Source organism: Hermetia illucens, chromosome 2 (genome assembly GCF_905115235.1).
Source record: "Hermetia illucens chromosome 2, iHerIll2.2.curated.20191125, whole genome shotgun sequence".
NCBI classification, from domain to species: Eukaryota; Metazoa; Arthropoda; class Insecta; order Diptera; family Stratiomyidae; genus Hermetia; species Hermetia illucens.
This window is the reverse complement of record NC_051850.1, coordinates 81,667,616-81,685,770: the sequence shown is the minus strand read 5'-3', so window position 1 is coordinate 81,685,770 and position 18,155 is coordinate 81,667,616.

The following is an 18,155-nucleotide window of genomic DNA, read 5'->3' as shown; positions in this document are numbered from 1 at the left end:
GTAATGTCGACGAGTCAAAAATCTAGGTTAGAAAGCGACTATCGTGAAGTCACCAAAGACTTCGATTTGGCAGCGAAAAATTACTACACGTTCCAGCTTAAACGTAGCCAAAGGCTAGTAGTAGTAATTCAAGGCATTGAACCTGAAGTTGACCAGTTCTTAGAAGATGGCTTTAAATTTAAATCGGTATCTAATATTAACAACCGACTCAGAGTATGGCAGGCCTTATTTAAGGTGAAGCTGGAGTTGAAACATAAGAAATTGAGCAAAGGTGAAACGCATTCCATTTATAACCTTTTACATGGGGGGTAACAGTTAAGAAATCGATGAAACGGAAAGGCTCTATACAAAGTCTTAGTTTTCAGTTTGGACACACCAGATCACACTGTGTACTTTAAGTGTATGCGTCATATGCGGTGACTTTCACCCCAGAGCTAAATGCCCATTAGACAAAGAAGATCCCTCCGCCAAAAAATGCGGTAACTGCGGTGCCAACTACACTGCCCTTTCACCGCCAAAGTTAATTTTGTGAAACAATGGAGCCCACTTAAATACAACACTGATAAACACGAATTCTGTTTAAATGCACACATTCTTTGAGACACACATCTTTTACTTCAAATTTGTTCCAGAATTTAGTTGATAATTGTAACACGTATAAATGCAAAATACTTATAACTGCAAAAGAAGGCGAATTAGGGGTACGCATGTATTTAGATAGGGTTAAATGCACGTTAAAATTTCTTCGTTCAACAATTGATCGTAGTCTATTGTGTAAAATAATACTTTATTAAAATTGGTTTACTGTCTGTCTGTCTGTCATACGAATCTTACTTGAACGCGGTTATAGCGGTTTACACCAAATTTGGGGGAAAGGTGGGAACAGTGAACGCTCGCGCATACAGTGAGTAACATCATTCTACGTCGGACTTATACATATACATGAAAAGGGGGGTGAAACTTTTAGTCATGTGGGGTATCAAATAAAAGGTGCCGGTTAATACTTTCCGAAGTCCATTCTCAGCAACTACCAAACCAGCAAATCTGCAAAAAAAAATCATGAAGCCTAGGCTCCGAAATACTCTCCATCCCGATATCCATTAAAATGAAGTTAATAATAGTATTTTACTATAATACTCCCTTAAGTTCATCCTAATTGAAATTGCAACAATATAGGGAATAATATGGAGCAACGCCGTACCAAGTTTTGTGGAAATCGCAGTATTACTAACAAAGTTATAATAGGACAAAATTGTCGCTTCTGTGCAAATTAGTATCACGCGAAAGTGGATATTCTCATATAATATATGGATATATTACGTGCCAGGCACTAACGTGACATATGTCCACATAAATGTTTTTATAAAAGAAATACACAAAATTTTTCATACCTGGCTTCCCGACCTGTTTTTAAGGTTTTGTGTAAAACGAAACCTTATTAAAATCGGTTTACTGTCTGTCTGTCTGTCCGTCTGTCCGTCTGTCCGTCTGTCTGTCTGTCTGTCTGTCTGTCCGTCACACGCATTTTTCTCGGGGACGGTTGTCGCGATTGGCACCAAACTTGGTAGAAAGGTGGGAACTGTGAACGCTCACGCATATAGTGAGTTGCATCCTTTTATCCTTTTACGTCGAATTTAAGGGGGGGTCCGCATACATGCAAAAGGGGGGTGAACATTTTTTTTTCATCAAATATAGTCATGTCGGGTATCAAATTAAAGGTCTCGATTAGTACTTTTCAAAGCCGTTCTTAGTTTTGACATTTCTTGGAAAGGTGGGGAGTGTGGGGGTTGAAAGTGACCATTTTTTTAACGAACCCATTCTCAGAAATTACACAACCGAAAAAATCTGAAAAAAATCAGGGGGCTGCAACCGTATGGTGCATAGGCTCCAAAATACCCAGAATACCGATACCTGTTCAAATTAAGTTAATAATAGTACATTACTATAATTTTTAGTAATTGGCAAGAAAACCCCCCTTAAGTTCACCCTAGAATCAGAACATTTTCCAGCAATATGGACTACAGCATGGAGCATTATCCTGCCGAATCTGATGAAAATCACACTATTACTAACAAAGTTATACTACGTCAAAACTGTCGCTCCTCTGCAAATTCAAGATTTTGAATGTCAATATCACTTGAAAGTGGATGTATTCACATAATATAATATGTGCATATTTTATGTGCTACATGCTAATGGGACAGATGCACACCCAAATTTCCTTATAAAAGAAATACACAAAACCTTTCATACCTGAAGCGTCTAGCTTCCGATTTCCCGACTTGTTTATACGTTGGAAAGGTTAAAAACCTACCGCAGACTTCTGCCATACGGTTATGTGAGACTTTTATTCACTACCACCACCGCCGTCTTCTTCGTTTACCTCGAGGGACTGCCATTTCGGTATTACGTCGTGAGGCAAGATCAGCTACGAACTGCGCCTCGTGTCGTTATTTGTAACTTTTCTCCGAAGCTCCTCCTTCCTCAGCAGATTGTGGGTCGCCTCCATTAATTTTTCAACCGCCCTCCAAGATGTTTCAGAGGCTCGCATGTGGTTCACGATATTCTCAGGTGTGCTCCAGTAACAATTTTCGCCTGCGCTCTGTGTGCGGCGAACCGCTGGCAATATGTTCCGCATACTCCGTGTCTGCTTAGAAATTGAGTTAGGTGGTAACTAATTTCACCGTGCCTTCGTTTAATTCACTTTGAGACATCTGGAATAACCTTGTGTGTCCAGCGTCCTTTAGGCGAATCATCTCATCTTTTTTGCCATTCAAAAATAGACTCACTCCGTACTAATTGCCGACGATAGATAGATGCCGATTGCATATGATAGGTCATAGAGGCGCCGACTTTGGTTCGCCAAGATGTCGATGGGGACCATGCTTGCTATCACACAGACTGCTTGGTCTGATGTTGTACGGTAAGCGCACGATGTTCGCATTAATCGGTATAGGGCTGCGATTTTTCTTCTATTTGCTTCTAACTTCAAAGACGGCGCCTAAAGTGGAGCTGCATAAAGCAAGTTGGAGCTGATAACTCTGGAGATCGGGAGCCGACGGCTTTGCTTAGGTCCACCTATATTTGGTAACATTCTTGCCAACAATATAGCCACCCCGGAAGCTTTGGTTTCAGAATTTTCGAAATGAGACTTGAATTTCAAACTTTGGTCGACCATCACTCCTAAATATTTAAGCGTTGTCTGTGACTGTATGATGTGTTCACTAATCCTGACCTTTATCAACGTTTGCTTCCTTCGCTTGGTGATCAAAACAACTTCGGTGTTATGCTTTGCGAGCGTCAGACCAGCTCCCTCTAGCCAAGACGTGATTTCAAAAATTGTCTCGTTTGTAAATACCTCGATCTCATCAATATCTTGTGCCACGATAGTCCCTCCGATGTCGTCTGCGAAGCCAATGGTTGTCACTCCTTTGGGCAGTTGCAATTTTAAAATTCCGTCATACATTATTATCCACAGGAGAGGACCGAAGACTGATTCTTGTGGAATCCCGCAGATTGTTTTATACGTTTTAGGTTCATCGTCCGAAACGTATCATAAAATCCTTTCCCGGAGAAATCCCACGACTATTGTACCAGGTATTTAGGAGCGCCCAGTTTGGCTAAAGCCGCAATTATTTTGCTCCATTTTGCCGTGTTGAAGACATTTTTCACGTCAAGAATAACTACTGCGCAAGATTTATTGGACTCCATTGCTTTTTCCCCAATTTCCGTCATCGTGCTGATGGCATTGACGGTAGATATTGCCTTTCGGAAACCAAACTGCCTGTTTGAGAGACCATCCTCCTTTTCTGTGATTGGTACAAGCCTATGGAAGGTGACCAGTTCGAAGAGTTTGCCGATGCCGTTTAGCAGGCATATAGGCCTATAAGACCCAAAGGTTTATTTGGTTTCGGAATTAGTACAAGCTTCTGTTTCCTATACTGTTCCGGGGAAATTCCATCTTTGAGGAACGTCGTAAATGTTTCAACGAACCACCTTGGAACTGTCTTGACGACCACTGTTAATGCTTTATTCGGAATGCCGTCTAGATCTGGGGTTTTATTTTCGGCACTCTTCTTCACGACTTCCAAGACTTCTTCAGTGGTTAGCCCGGGAAGTTAATCGGAATCTATCTGAACAGTGGGTAAGTTCGATTCACTTAAAACTTGTGGGAAGAGAGTACTAATGATATCCCACAGCAAATCAGAGTTGGTGGACGGTGGCGAGGGTTCACCCTTTGTTGATGCCATGACTGCCTTGTATGCATCTCTCCATGGGTCAGGGTTCGTTTCCTTGCATAACCTCTTGAAGTGGTCAGTTTTGCTTCTGGAGATAGCTGCTTGCAGTTCTTTCCTCGGCTTCTTATATCGATTGTGCAACTCTTCAGACTCTGGCCAGTTTCTGCTGCGTGGGCTATGTCTCGTGGCTTTCAGGCAAACTTTGCAAAATTCATCGATTTCGAGATTCCACCCTACGTTGGGTATTCGTTTCTTGAGTACAGTGCGGCGTGGCATGTAAGTGTCACATGCTTTTTGTATCCTTTCAAGAAGCTGCGTCACCTTTTCTTCTGCGTTTCTCATTGCCATCGCTTCGCAGAAGTATTTCCTCCAACATTTCCTTGTCAAGTTTTTTGGATATCTAACCCGCTACTGCAGCTCTCTTGATACGTAATGCAGCGGTTCTACGCCCAATCTGGAAGATGATAGCCTGATGCTCGCTGTGCGTATATTCCTCGCTCTCTTGCCACTGGTGATCCTTAGATAATGTGTCGCTAATAAAGGTAAGGTTTATAACTGATCCCATATCCCGTCTCCGAAACGTATTGACGCCACCAGCATTTGCCTGAACTACATTCAGACGTGAAAATACTTCGAGCAATATGCAGCCTCTTGTATATGTTTCGCGGCTACCCCAACCTTCGGCTTGAACGTAACAATCGCCAACAATTTTATTGGGTTCTAGCGGCTTGCTTCGAAAGCATCAGTACGAATTCATCTTGCCTGAGGCTTTGCGCAGCATAGCAACTAAATATGTAAATTCCGCCTAACTTGGCTCGTGTGGTTCCGTTTTCTGGGCTAATGGTTCCTGTCTTCTGTTGCTCGGTTTCTACAAGTACAGATTTCCGCGCTTCCGTTTCTCTCTGATATAAAAACACCACTGTGGAGATCTTTATAGTATTCACATATGATGGCAACGTCAATTTTATTTCTGTCTGTATGTTTGTCTACCACACACATTTTTCTCGGAGATGGTTGTAGCGATTGACACCAAATTTGATGAAAAAGTGGGAACTCTGAACGTTCACGCATAAAGTGAGTTACATAATTCTACATCGAATTTAAGGGGGGAGGGGGATTATAAATTTTTTTATATCAAATATAGTCATGTCAGCTATCCAATGAGAGGTACTTTAGTTTTAGTTTTGACATTTGTTGGAACGGTGCGGAGTGCGGGGGTCGAAAGTGATTATTTCTTTAGCGGATCTATTCTCGGAAACCACCCAATCGAAAAATCTGAAAAAAAATCAATAGGCAATCTACGTATTAACTTGTTGGTAAAGGATTGCATCTTTGTGATTAGTATTTTTAAAGGCACGATGTTAAAAGGAAATGCCATCAAATTAACTGAAATGTTTAACGTTGATGGTTCTGAGGGCATTTATTGGTGGCTTCATAGATTGAAAGTCCGTGGGAATGTTTCTTTTCATAAAACGGGTAAGTAGGTAAGTAAGTAAGTAAGTAGTAAGTAAGTAGGTGAGGCATAATAGGTTGGCGAATATTTTACCTTTTTTGCACTGAGAGTACGAAGTGGGTGCACCTGCAATGCGGATCAATCAACCCTATCCTAGAAAGCACTATGTCAAGGTAAATTATAATAGTATACCGGAACGATAGTGTTCCTAGGATAAAAGTATGTATGCAAAGACTACTGTTCCTTTTTTGTGCGATTCCGGTGGGTCTGATAAATTTACTTTTATGATTGCAAGTGCAAAAAGAATTTCACCTTTTTATAGGTAGACAGTCTCTGAACCATATTATAATTCAATTGCTTACAGTGGGTAACCCGAATTGCAAGAAAATAAACAGAACATTTGTTAATTTTAGAATAGTTTTTGCCTCCAAATACAACCTATTTGATTCAGCCTTCAGACCAACGAATAATAAAGTGTTTATTACCGTACACATCTTGCGTTAGAAAGTGAAATTTCGCTGCTAGATTTTGCAAAAGCAACTTGCTAAAAGATTTTGGTGGTTAGTCGCTCTGAACACAATACACCTGTTTCCTTAAGCAGGATTCACCAATATGAATAATAAAAGCCTTCCAGAACTTGATGCCATTTTCGATGAAGATGTCATTGATTAGACAATTTCGGAAGATGAATATAGAGAATACCTTCTGTGCGATACAAATGTTGGGTGCTAGTGACAGATTTCTCATGTCGAAATTGTAGTAGAAATAATGGAAAGGAACACCGAGGTAACTGCAGGCGACAGCGATGACGAAATAGAGGAGGGTTTTCAAGTAAATTTCTAAAATATTGTCATATGCTACTATTAACTTTATTTGACCAGATATCTGAATGGGATGTATTTTGAAGCCTATATTATGTATAGGCGTATCATTGCAACTGGATAGGTTCTGAGAACTGCATCTGTTTCACTTTTTGGGGCGCACATTTTGAGATCGCATCCCCTGCGCTTCGTCCAATATCAGAAAAGAAATCTTTTTCGAAGAGCAGTAAATGCGCTTTTCAATTGCTGCCCCATATGACCCTATTCCGTGAAGAAAAGATTTTGCTCCTCCTTTCGCCACCACCTTAATGCCAACAGAAAATGATGCAACTCGTTGTACGTTCACAGAAGTAGCTCCTGCAGTTTCGGAGTAAATGTCATGTGACAGATTGACAGACAGACAGACAAAGAGACGGGCAGCCAAATCATGACCCAATTTTAGCAAGGCTTTATGAATGGGAACAGTTTAGATAGTCCAATTCCGAAAAGGATGTAGCAGTGGCTGGAAAGGAGCTACAAGGAGCATCGAAAATGGAGAAACATAAAGATATAAAGTGCTTCCTTGAAAATCTAACAACTTTTTCTACCACAAATTATTCATTTTCAAGGGCTGGAAAGAAGCTTAGTAGGCCAATTCTGTATGAATCACCAATTCGATTGCCGAACCGCAGCTGGACGAGGAGTGATTCGAGAAAGCTTCAATCTTTGCTAAACACTTGAGGGGGTTATTCAACCAAACCGGAGGAAGAATTATCATTTTCGATTACCAAGATGTACATCAACCGATCCGTTTCATAGTTTTCGAAGTCTTAGGATTCTTGCAGATCACATTGATCCAGAAAAGGCTACTTGTTTCGATGTTATTACCGGAAAATGACCCAATGACTGCCGAGATCTGCAATCGTTCATCTGACATACGTATTCAATAGTGCCTTACGCCTTGGTTATTTTCCAAAATGCCGGGAATTGTCGCAAATAACGGTAATGCCGAACGAAGGTACGCTACGCTTGTCGCACCCTATATACCGATAAGCCTGCTTCCCTCACTATCGAAGCTATTCGGAAAACTCCTATTATCCAAGCTACAACAACGCTTGGACGAAAAGGGAGTTATTCCATCTCCCCAGTTTGGATTCGGAAGAAAACAGGAACTATTAAACAAGTTCATCGATTAGCCTTGGCGGCAAGCTGTGCTCTGAAAGGTGGAAAGTACTGCTCCGCCGTATTCCTTGATGCTGCATAAGTATTTGACCAGGTCTGGCATGAAGGCCTCATCTACGTAACCAAGGAAAAGCAATTGTCCTCGGCTTTATTTGATATATACTGCAGATTTACCCACACCTTCTACCTTCACTGATGATACGGCAATACTCTACACTCATTCCAATCCTAGTGTTGCATCTCGAGACCTCGAGAAAGACATGAAACAAGTTGAGCAATGGTTGGCCCCCCAGAGAATCAAAGTAAAGCCTTGCTACAATATAGTGGCAGCCTCTTGATTTTTTCAAATTTGTTGATTAAATACTTTCTGAGAATGGCCCCGTTAAATTAATAATCACTTTCGACCCCCTGAACTCCCCGTATTTCCAATAAATTTCAAAACTATCACCGGCTTCAGAAAGTACTAACCGAGATCTTTAATTTGTTACCCCACATGACTACATTTGGTAAAAAAAATCCATAGATTTGACGTAACAAGATGTAACTTACTGTATTCGTGAGCTTTCACAGTTCCCACCTTTTCACCAAATTTGGTGTCAATCGCTGCTACAGTTTCCGAGAAAAGAGAGTATCCACTTTCCGGTGATATTGGCATTGATAGTCTTCAATTTTCAAAGAAGCAACAACTTTGACGTATTATAACTTTGTTGGTAATAGTGTGATTTGCACCAAACTTGATATGATCATGCTCTACATTATAGCCTACATCACTGCAAAATTTTGTGATGGAGGGGGGTTTCCAGCCAATTACAAAAAATTATAGTAATATACTATTATTCACTTTATTTGTACAGATATCGGTATGAAAGGTATTTCGGAGCCAATGCACCATATAGTGGCAGTCTCCTGATTTTTTTCAGATTTTTCGCATTGGAAGTTTCTTCAACCCCCCGTACTCCCCACCTTTTAAACATTTGTCAAAACTAAGACCGGCTTCGAAAAGTACTAATCGAGGCCTTTAATTTGATACTCCACATGACTATATTTGATGAAAAAAAAATTGTACACCCCCCTTTTGCATGTATGAGTACCCCCCCTTAAATTCAACGTAAAAGGATGTAACTCACTGTATGCGTGAACGTTCACAGTTCCCACCTTTCTACCAAATTTGGTGTCAATCGCTATAACCGTCTCCGAGAAAACCGCGTGCGACGGACAGACAGACAGACAGACGTTAAATCGATTTTAATAAGGTTTTGTCTTTACACAAAACCTTAAAAATGGTCATGTCAGCTACAGCGGCGATGACTAAGCCAACTCGCCATGATGTGTGTCACAACATGTGACGGTTTCCCAACATATGCCCAGAAAAGTATACAAATATGTGTTAAAATATACTGTTATAACAGCATACAACCAAGCAATTATGATACCTGGTAGTTAAGTTTGAAATACACAATCTCCTCAGTAGAAGTAGGTGGAACTTAAACAAGGCGGGAAACCGGAAACTGAACGCTTCAGGTACGAAAGGTTTTGTGTATTTCTTAGTACGTAGCACGTAATATATGCATATATTACGTAAGAATATACACTTTCGGATGATATTGACATTCATAGCCTTCAATTTGCAAAGAAGCGACAGCTTTGACGAATTATAACTTTGTTAGTAATAGTGCGATTTCCACCAAACTTGGTAAGATCATGCTCTACGTTATACCCTATATTGTTGTTCGTGGTGCCAGCGTGAACTTAAGGGGGTTTCTAGTGTAGATCTTTTTGGTTGTGAATGAAACGTCCAGATTATTTTTTAATTAGGGACATCCCTAGTATATTTGATGGCATACCTCGATATTTTGCATGCGAAATGGATGGTTGTACGTAACTAAAATTACTATAATACTATAAAATTAATTAGATCTATTATTCTACTTTTGTTCTTTTCATTTAAACTATTTATAATTCTATTCCACGAATACCACAGGTTTCTTATAGCATTCTATATAAGACTTAAAATGAAATTCATTCGCTTATTGATGATTTGTTTAATTATTTATATATTCACTTTGTACTGAAGGCGTATTATTTTTCTTTATTTTATTCTAGTTTTTATTTTTTTTCCAGACTGACGGCAAACTGAACTGCGCGGTTCCTAGGCCGGCCCCGTGAGTATCAAGTCGTGGTAAGTTGCGCTACCTTGATGTGATTGGAATCCTCGCTACCACAGCGGTACCACACTACAATGCCTCCACACCACCTCACCTCCGACTGATACTGAGTTGACTCCTCGCCCGCCAATTCGAGGGGCACAGATCGAATCTTACTCGCCGTGCACCTTTTTCCCGCGAGAACCCAGCCCGGGGACAAAATGTTTTAGCCTGGACAAAAAGATATTCTTGGGCCTGCCAGAAACTTTGAGCCTAAAGAAGTGCTCCCCCCATTTTTAATACTTCATATGGACCCTCATATAGCAGTTACAAGGGCTTCGGGGAAGCATTCACGCGAAGCAAGACGTTTAAGCAGACGTTCAAGTCCTTGAAGGGTGTTGGCTTTGGTCGAAGATTGACGGGGTGTCGGGGTAGGGGGTGGTGGTAGGGGGTTGGTTTTAATTTGACCACGGTGTCTCGGAACAACCACAAAGGCCCAATGGTGGAGGGAGCTGGCGTGGTATCGTACACAGGATCGCTCCCGTATACTAGTTCGGCGGAACTGGCGAAGAGTCATCGTGTGCCATTATAGCGGCTTTCAGTGTCCAATGCCAGCGTTTCAGTATCCCATTGGGTTATGAGTGGTACGCCGTCGTCCGATGGCATTTGAAGCCCAGCAGTTTGCCTAACTCCGAGAATAGGGTAGACCCGAACTGCATTCCCTGGTCAGTAATGACTTCGGCTCGAATTCCAAACCCTGGAATAGATCCCCCCGACAAAAGGACTCGGCGCACGATTGTGGCCTATGCGATTGTGAAATGTCGACTAGAGGTATGTCTTAGGCCACCACGTCAACTTATTGATGATTGTGAGGTAATACTTAAAGCCATGCGAATCTCGCAAGGGGCCAATAATGTCGATGTGGATCGTATGAAAACGCTTTGTAGACCTGAGCCTAATTCCTTTTGTACATGCTTGGCGACTTCTTACATCCGGCATGTGATGCACTGTCTGGCCCAGGAGTTAACATCCTTATTCATTGAGGGCCAGGAATATTCGCTTGCCGGTTCGATTTCCGAATGCCTAGATGCTCAAAGTCGTGTACTGCATGGAATATTTCCTTGCGAAAAGAGGCCGGAATATATGGCCTAAGCCCCATTTCAGAAGAGAGTAACTGCCAAAATTTGTATTTGGAATTGTCGGTGAGGCTCTGAATCACTGCGCCATCTTTCTGTGCTCCAGCGAGTGCTGATAAATCGACCGTGGCAGGAATTTTAACCTTTGAAACACGTGACAAAGCGTCTGCAACTGCATTGTCTTTGCCGAAAACGTGTTGGAAATCCCAAATCAACTGGCCTATTAAGTTTAGGTACCGGATTTGACGAGGGGACGCTTTGTCGGGCTTCTGCTTAAAAGCGAAGATAAGATCCATGGACACTGTGAACGGCCAACCTTCTAGAGAGTATTGGAAGTATTTGATTGACATGTACGCGGCTAATAGCCCACGATCATAGGTGTTGTAGTTCTGTTGCGTTGTATTCCATTTCTTAGGAAAGAAACTCAACATCTGCCAGATTTGGTTTATTTTTTGTGAAGGGCAGCGCGTACCGCTATGTCTGAGGCATTGACGAAAATGGCTGGGGGTGCATCTGTTCGAGGAAATGACAGGAATGGACGGTCTGTCTAGACCACGCGTGAGTTTTTGGTCTTGGATCCTGGCAAGTAGACATTGAAGATTGCTTGATGTTGAGCGGCTTTGGGCAAGAAACAGTGAAAGAAGTTTAATATGCCCAAAAACCTTCGCAGAACCTTGACCGTTTTAGATTGTGGGAAGTCTATGTTGGCCCGAACCTTGTCTGGACCCGGTTGGATTCCCTCTGAAGAAATCGTCTGGCCTAAAAACTTCACCTGCTTTTGAAGGAATTTGCGCTTTTCAAAGTTGAGCACAAGACCGTCCTCAAGGTGTATTCTGGGACCATGTGTAATGGAGAGGACCAGCAGTTATTTGATGGTCTGCAAATACCCTGCTTTAAAAATTTGTCGAATTCTTTCCCAGCAACAGCGAACTCCTGGGATGATAATGGACGAACCTTCGAGAAGATATGAGAGCCAGCAGCGCGGATTTAGTGCTGTACATCATGTTTAGTTGGCTGCTGTTTCGGTAGTTATGTTGCTGTATTATTGCAGAAGCGCGAATGCGAGAGTCGGCTACTTCCTCAAAAATGAATGAAAGATTGACGATAGAGAAGGTGGCAAGCTTTCCTGAAGACCTGAGCGAAATTACGGGATCTCCAAGAGACCTATTCTGTAGATCCACTAGCAATCCATAGTGGCCTACTAAGTCTGCGCCTTATATGGGGTTACCTATATAACAAAACGCCATAAGAACTTTCGTCGAAGTCCTGGACTTACGTCTACCTGCCTGTAGCAGCGTCTATGTTGTCTATGCGTCTAAGTTATTGCGGAATAACTTTGTGACTACGCGCGACTACTCGATCGCTCTTTTCGGGTGGCAGACCGCGAACGAGTTCGAGACCTAGCTCCCGAACGCGGAGCTCCCACTGTAGCCGCTAGCTTAGAGACTGTAGCCGTGAGGGATGCCATCGTCTACTGAAGCCCGAAAATTTGGCCCGTGGGCTTCCGCGACACTTCACTGACCACGTGGCGCGCATGTACCTCATGGATTTGATCCGCGGTGTTTGCCAACATCTCCAAAGATCCGGAGTCCGCACAGGCCAACGACTCCCCGGGAGTCGCTGCAACTTCAGATGTTCAACCCCGACCTTATCCCCGACCAGCTGCTTTGCTGACATTTGTAAAACCATTACAAATTAAGGGAAGTGTCGTCCAAGCCCGTCAACGAGCGAAGAACGCAAAAACTTAAGCACGACCGAAGCGGAACTCACCCCCGGACCCGAACTACTCGAACCCAATGCTAACGACAGACGAAACCACACTAGCGAAGTAACAGCTTGCCCAACTTTGTCTCTCTTTGTCTGCTTTTACAAAAAGAATAAAAAAATAACTAATTGAATAATAAGAATAAAAGATTTTAAATCGTTTAATATTCTCCGGAAATTCCAGGTTCAGATGATCTTCCCTGAGAATGCTGCCTGCCATACGAACACAAAAGCACAGGCTAGTAGGCCCCATACACTGTCAACAAATTGCGCAACGGAGCAGTGCGTAACGTTGCGTTGTGCAATTGTAATTCCCATACAGTTAGTGACATTTTGTTCAAACATTAGTTACGAGTTGAAAACTGAACGAGTAACATACCATTAAAATGGTATTGCATTTCTCTGTATTTTTATCGGGAGCGGTAGAATGGTGGGGGTGACCCCCTCTGTAGCCCCCCTTCCACATTGGGACGATAATTACTCGACCTTATTTATGATTCTAACATAGCCCCTTTCGGGGTGCCATAACTTTGACAGAAGTGAAAAGGAGGGACATTTTTTTTTTCCTTCTATATATCCTCTCCGGGGGTATGGTAAGCAGGCTCAACGGATGATAACAAAATACCCCCCATTAGACGGAGGGAATTTGAGAGAGAGGACATCCCTTATCACTGCGGGAATAGGGCTCAAAATTAAATCCTATCTTTTAAAGGGATTATGACCGCCGCTGGCCTTTAACGGGGTTAGAAAAAGAGAACTTTTCTTTCCTCTCTCTATCCTCCCCATTATGTCCTCCTCATGGGATAGGTTTGAAAATACAAGGTGGCCATGCTGATGTAAAAGGGACCCTACTTTGAATGGCCATAACCCTATAAGGGCGATGAGCGCATTGAGTTGTGGCTGGGTTTGAACAGGAGGCACCATCCCCTTCCTCCTTCATAAACTCTCCACCCCCTCCGGGGACGAGGTTGAAAATTCTGCCTTCTCCAAAATTATATTTCAGCGGTCACCTGACAAATATTGTGCAACAGAGCACAATATGCCCATACACTACGCAACGCGTTGCGCAAACGCCTCCGTTGCGCAAAATATTTCAAACATGATTGAAACTCGTCAAACATTTGCGCAACGCATCAAACGCGCCCATACATTAGCAAATTATTGCGCAACGGCCTGCGTTGCACAATTTGTTTGATAGTGTATGGGCCCTATAAGAAACTTGTGTTCTTTAAGGTTGATAGAGGTTTGGAGTGGACGTTGATGGGGATTGATTCTGAGCTTGCATAGACTGGGGTTGGTGAACATGCGGTCGAGAAGCACGCTGAAGTTGTGTTAAAAGCCTTCTCACCAAGTGAGAAAATTACAAAAATTTCCAATGGCACACAACGGCTGCCGTACAGACAGCGGATAGCGGTTGTGTGCCAGCCAGGAAGAGAAAATGACATGACAGCTCATGGAGGACACATATATGGGTGACGAGAAACCTTCCCAGTTTCTCCGCCACCTGCAGTATCTTGGCGGTTCTGGAGTTCCGAAGCCGCTGAAGAGAAAAATATGATTAACTCCGCAGATTTAATGCTGAAACCATCAAATTCATGAAACTTTGTAACTGGACTTCGAGAAACGCCATCGGGAGTCGTTAAAGGTGGCAGACGGCCCCGTTTCATCGTCTTCATGCCGCCTGTTTTTGTTCGACAAAAATACAAGAACATGGTTCCTTATAGACATAGAAGCCAATATATGCATTTATCCGCGCTTAAAATTCTAAAGATCATGTACAAAGGCACGGTTGGAGCTCTTGGCTGCCGACGGAATACCAATTGCCGCATACGGAATCGCTAACCTATCACTCAACTTTGGCCTTCGACGAAATTTCCCATGAAGATTTGTTATAGCGGACGTCTCTAAACCCGTACCTGGAGCAACTCTCCTTATATGTCAAGTTGGAGGAGCCCCTTTACATGATATTCTGCATGAGTTTCCGGAAATAACTCGTCCCGACGGAACTGAAAAAAATTACGTGTCACCGAACTAAGCATTATATAGTCACAACGTCAGGACCACCAGTTGCTATAAAACCCAGAAAATTAGCTTCGGACAAGCTGAACGTCGCTAGCTAGGATTGGTATTGCCAACATACGGTGGACTAACTCTTGCCTAAGAAGAATAACGAGGGGAGACCGTGTGGAGATTATCGCGCACTCAATGCCCAGACGTCTGCCGACAAGTGACCATTTCGGAACATCCTGGATTTCGCCCAAACGCTCTATGGTAAAACTATCTTTTCAACAATAGATATGGTAAGAGCATTTAACCAGGTCCTGGCAGCCGAATAAAATACACCAAAGACTGCCATCACAACACCGTTCGGCCTTTACGAGTTTCCGTTTTTGATGTTCGGATCATAGAATACGGTGCAACGGTTTCAACTATTCATCGAAGAGGCTTTGAAAGGTTTGGGCTTCCGCTATGCTTACATCGATGACATATAAGTCAATTCACAGCAAAATTAAAGGAAATTCACTAGCCAACTGGTTCAGCGAATCTACCGCAACTTTTGAAGCTTCCAAGACCACACTGAAAATCTGACGCACCTTTGGCCATTTCCTGCGATCCATACTTCGAACTTTACTTTTCGGATCATGGTAGAGCAGTTGAACCCTGAGCACGAGTTCTTCTGGCACTAAGTGTTGTCGTAAAGCATACCAGATGAGTTTGTGTGGCATCCGGTCAAACGCTTCCTCTAGATCCAGAATTGCAATGTAAAGAGGGCGATGCTTCTCACGGTGTTTTTCCATGAGTAACCGCGCAGTGCGTATTGCGTAAGTAGTTCCGCAGTTTTTGACAAATCCGGGTTGATATACAGTTATTTCAACGATTTAGCGAATACGGTTGTGAAGAATGCGTTCAAAAATCTTTATGGCATGGGAAAGTAACCGTATTGGACGGTAATTTGGAAATTCTGCTTGACTATCTTTCTTTTTCCACATTGGAACAGAAGTACTTTCAGTCAGATGGCGTTCTACCTTCCTGAATATTCCGATTAAAAAATTCATTGAGCCACAGTTTTGGATCCCAGCTCTTCGCTTTCCAGAGCTCAAATGCGATGTCGTCAGGTCCTGTGGCTTTCCCCGATTTCATTCGTTTTATTGCCGCCTCGATTTTTGTTGCGCTAACAAGTGGAACTGGTCCAAATGTCGGCAATGACTGTCGTAGTGGATGATGAGAAAATTCTTCAGTTAAAATCTGCTCGAAATATTCTCACCATCTATCCGTTGCGGCTCGACGGTTGGTAAGCAAAGTCACACTTCCACTAACGCAACGGAAGTGTTCGATATCCTGTGTTCGTTACGGCTTTTGAGAAGTTGATACAGATCATTCTCGCCATCCCAAGTGACCAGTTTATCGTAAAAATTTTTGTAATGGTCCGCTCGGGAGATTGCATTCTTTGCTTCCTGGTTGGCAATCTTATAAATTTGTAAATTGGCCAGTGTTTTATCGTCAAGAAATTTGTGGTAGGGGCGTTTCTTTTCACCGACCTTAATTTCAACATCGTCATTCCAAAGTCAAGTATCTCGGTTGATGTACTGCTTACCTTGTTTGGTGACCCCGAGGATTGCAGAGGCCGCTTTGTGGATCGTGTCCTTCATTTGGTTCCACGATTCTTCGACATTCGCAATAGTTGGTAATCGCGTAAATGAGATCATTTCTCCGTTCTTCTCACGAAATCGCCACCATTTGCTGCGCCGCGGGCCAGTGCGTTCCTCACTCTGTTTTATCGGTGGCTCAATTCGCAGGACGGCAACCAACGGGAACGGCTATGCAATCAGTGACAGTGGTGAAATGTCGACGTCTTATGAGGATATAATCGATTTGCGTTTTACTGTTCCCACTATAAAATGTAGGAATATGAGGCAATCCATCTATTCGCTCACCACCCCCATTGCACGCTCCAAACCCCTTTCCCCCATGGCACCTATCACCGTCTGTCTTTTGACCCACATGATCATTAAGGACCGCGGCAATGATGATATAGTCGTCAACAGGCACGTGACAAGTCTTTTCATGGTGAACTTGCCAGAAGGCATCTTTCTCGGCATCAGGTCGAATTGTCTGTGAAGAAGTGAATAATGCGATCAGCTGGTGAGCTTCATCAGCCGATGATCAAATCGTCCGACTTCTTTAATGGCATCACGGAAACCCTCTGAGATGGCAATGCCAACACCATATTGAGTGTGTGGACTACCAAAATAGAGGAGTCTATAGTCGTTTTTACCGCGTTCGCGTTCAATGGCAGCTTTTGGCACCACACCATTGGGTTTCTTGCAGAGCGCAGATATCAATGTGCCCTTTCCCAAGGGCTCTTGCGAGTTTCCCGGTCTTTCCAGTTAGAATACCAACATTTGTTTTGTTCGGACTAACTTGCTTACGTCCTGACACCGTCCATGCGTCAAGAACCCTTGCCAATTTCTCGACAGGACTGAGGTGGACGCCCTAGCATCTTTCCGAGGCTTGTGACTCAATCCGAACATCCTGTTTCTAACGACATTGTATGCCTTTTGTTGGTCGGCCTGTCACGGGACCTGTCACCAAGAGAGATCAGGTAGGATTTATCATAGTGGAATAATTTCAACTATACTCTATTTATCTATTTGCCTGATCTCAGCATTTTATTTTTGTTTTACTGAGATAGTACAAAGGATGTTGTCTCAAACCCTCCTCCTTTACCTGGGCTTGGGACCAGCATACTATGTTAATAGCATGGTGGACTTGACGGACATATGTATGTGTTTATATGTATATGCTAATGAAGCTTTGGGGAAATGCCTAATTCTATATATTTGAACATTGAGCAAGCGGCTCAACTGTGAACGAGTACCTGAGTCAAATTAGGGTAATAATCACTGGCGATTGCAATGCTGTTCTGTAATCCTGTAGTTTACCCTGATCCAATTGGGTTTTTGCACCAACGATTATTATTATTATATTACGTTTCTACTTTGAAATATCTAGATACTGCGGCAGCCAATTGCTTTTTTTTGTAACCATAAAACTTTCATTTAAAAGATTCAACAAAAAAGCACTTTGAATTTCTTGTTTATGACACTTTTAAAATGCGACCCCGCTTTATCTGTCTAGCACTAGAATAACCCCTTAAGATGCTTTATCTCACTCGCAGAACTAGTCTATTTTTGCTGCGTGGAACTTACCTTGCTTGCATCTGTTTGTAAGGCAGATTGCGTTGTGACTCCACTTCAGGGGTCATCCTGTGTGAAGCCCGTTTTTTCCCCTTTCCTTAGAAATTTGTTGTGAAGAACTGGATGAAGATACAAATATGGCTTTTTCACCATAGATTTATTAATATCTTGAGCGTACACGGCAATTTTTCGAGCCCGATGGCATAGTTCGTTATTGAAATACAGAGCAATTTGTACACC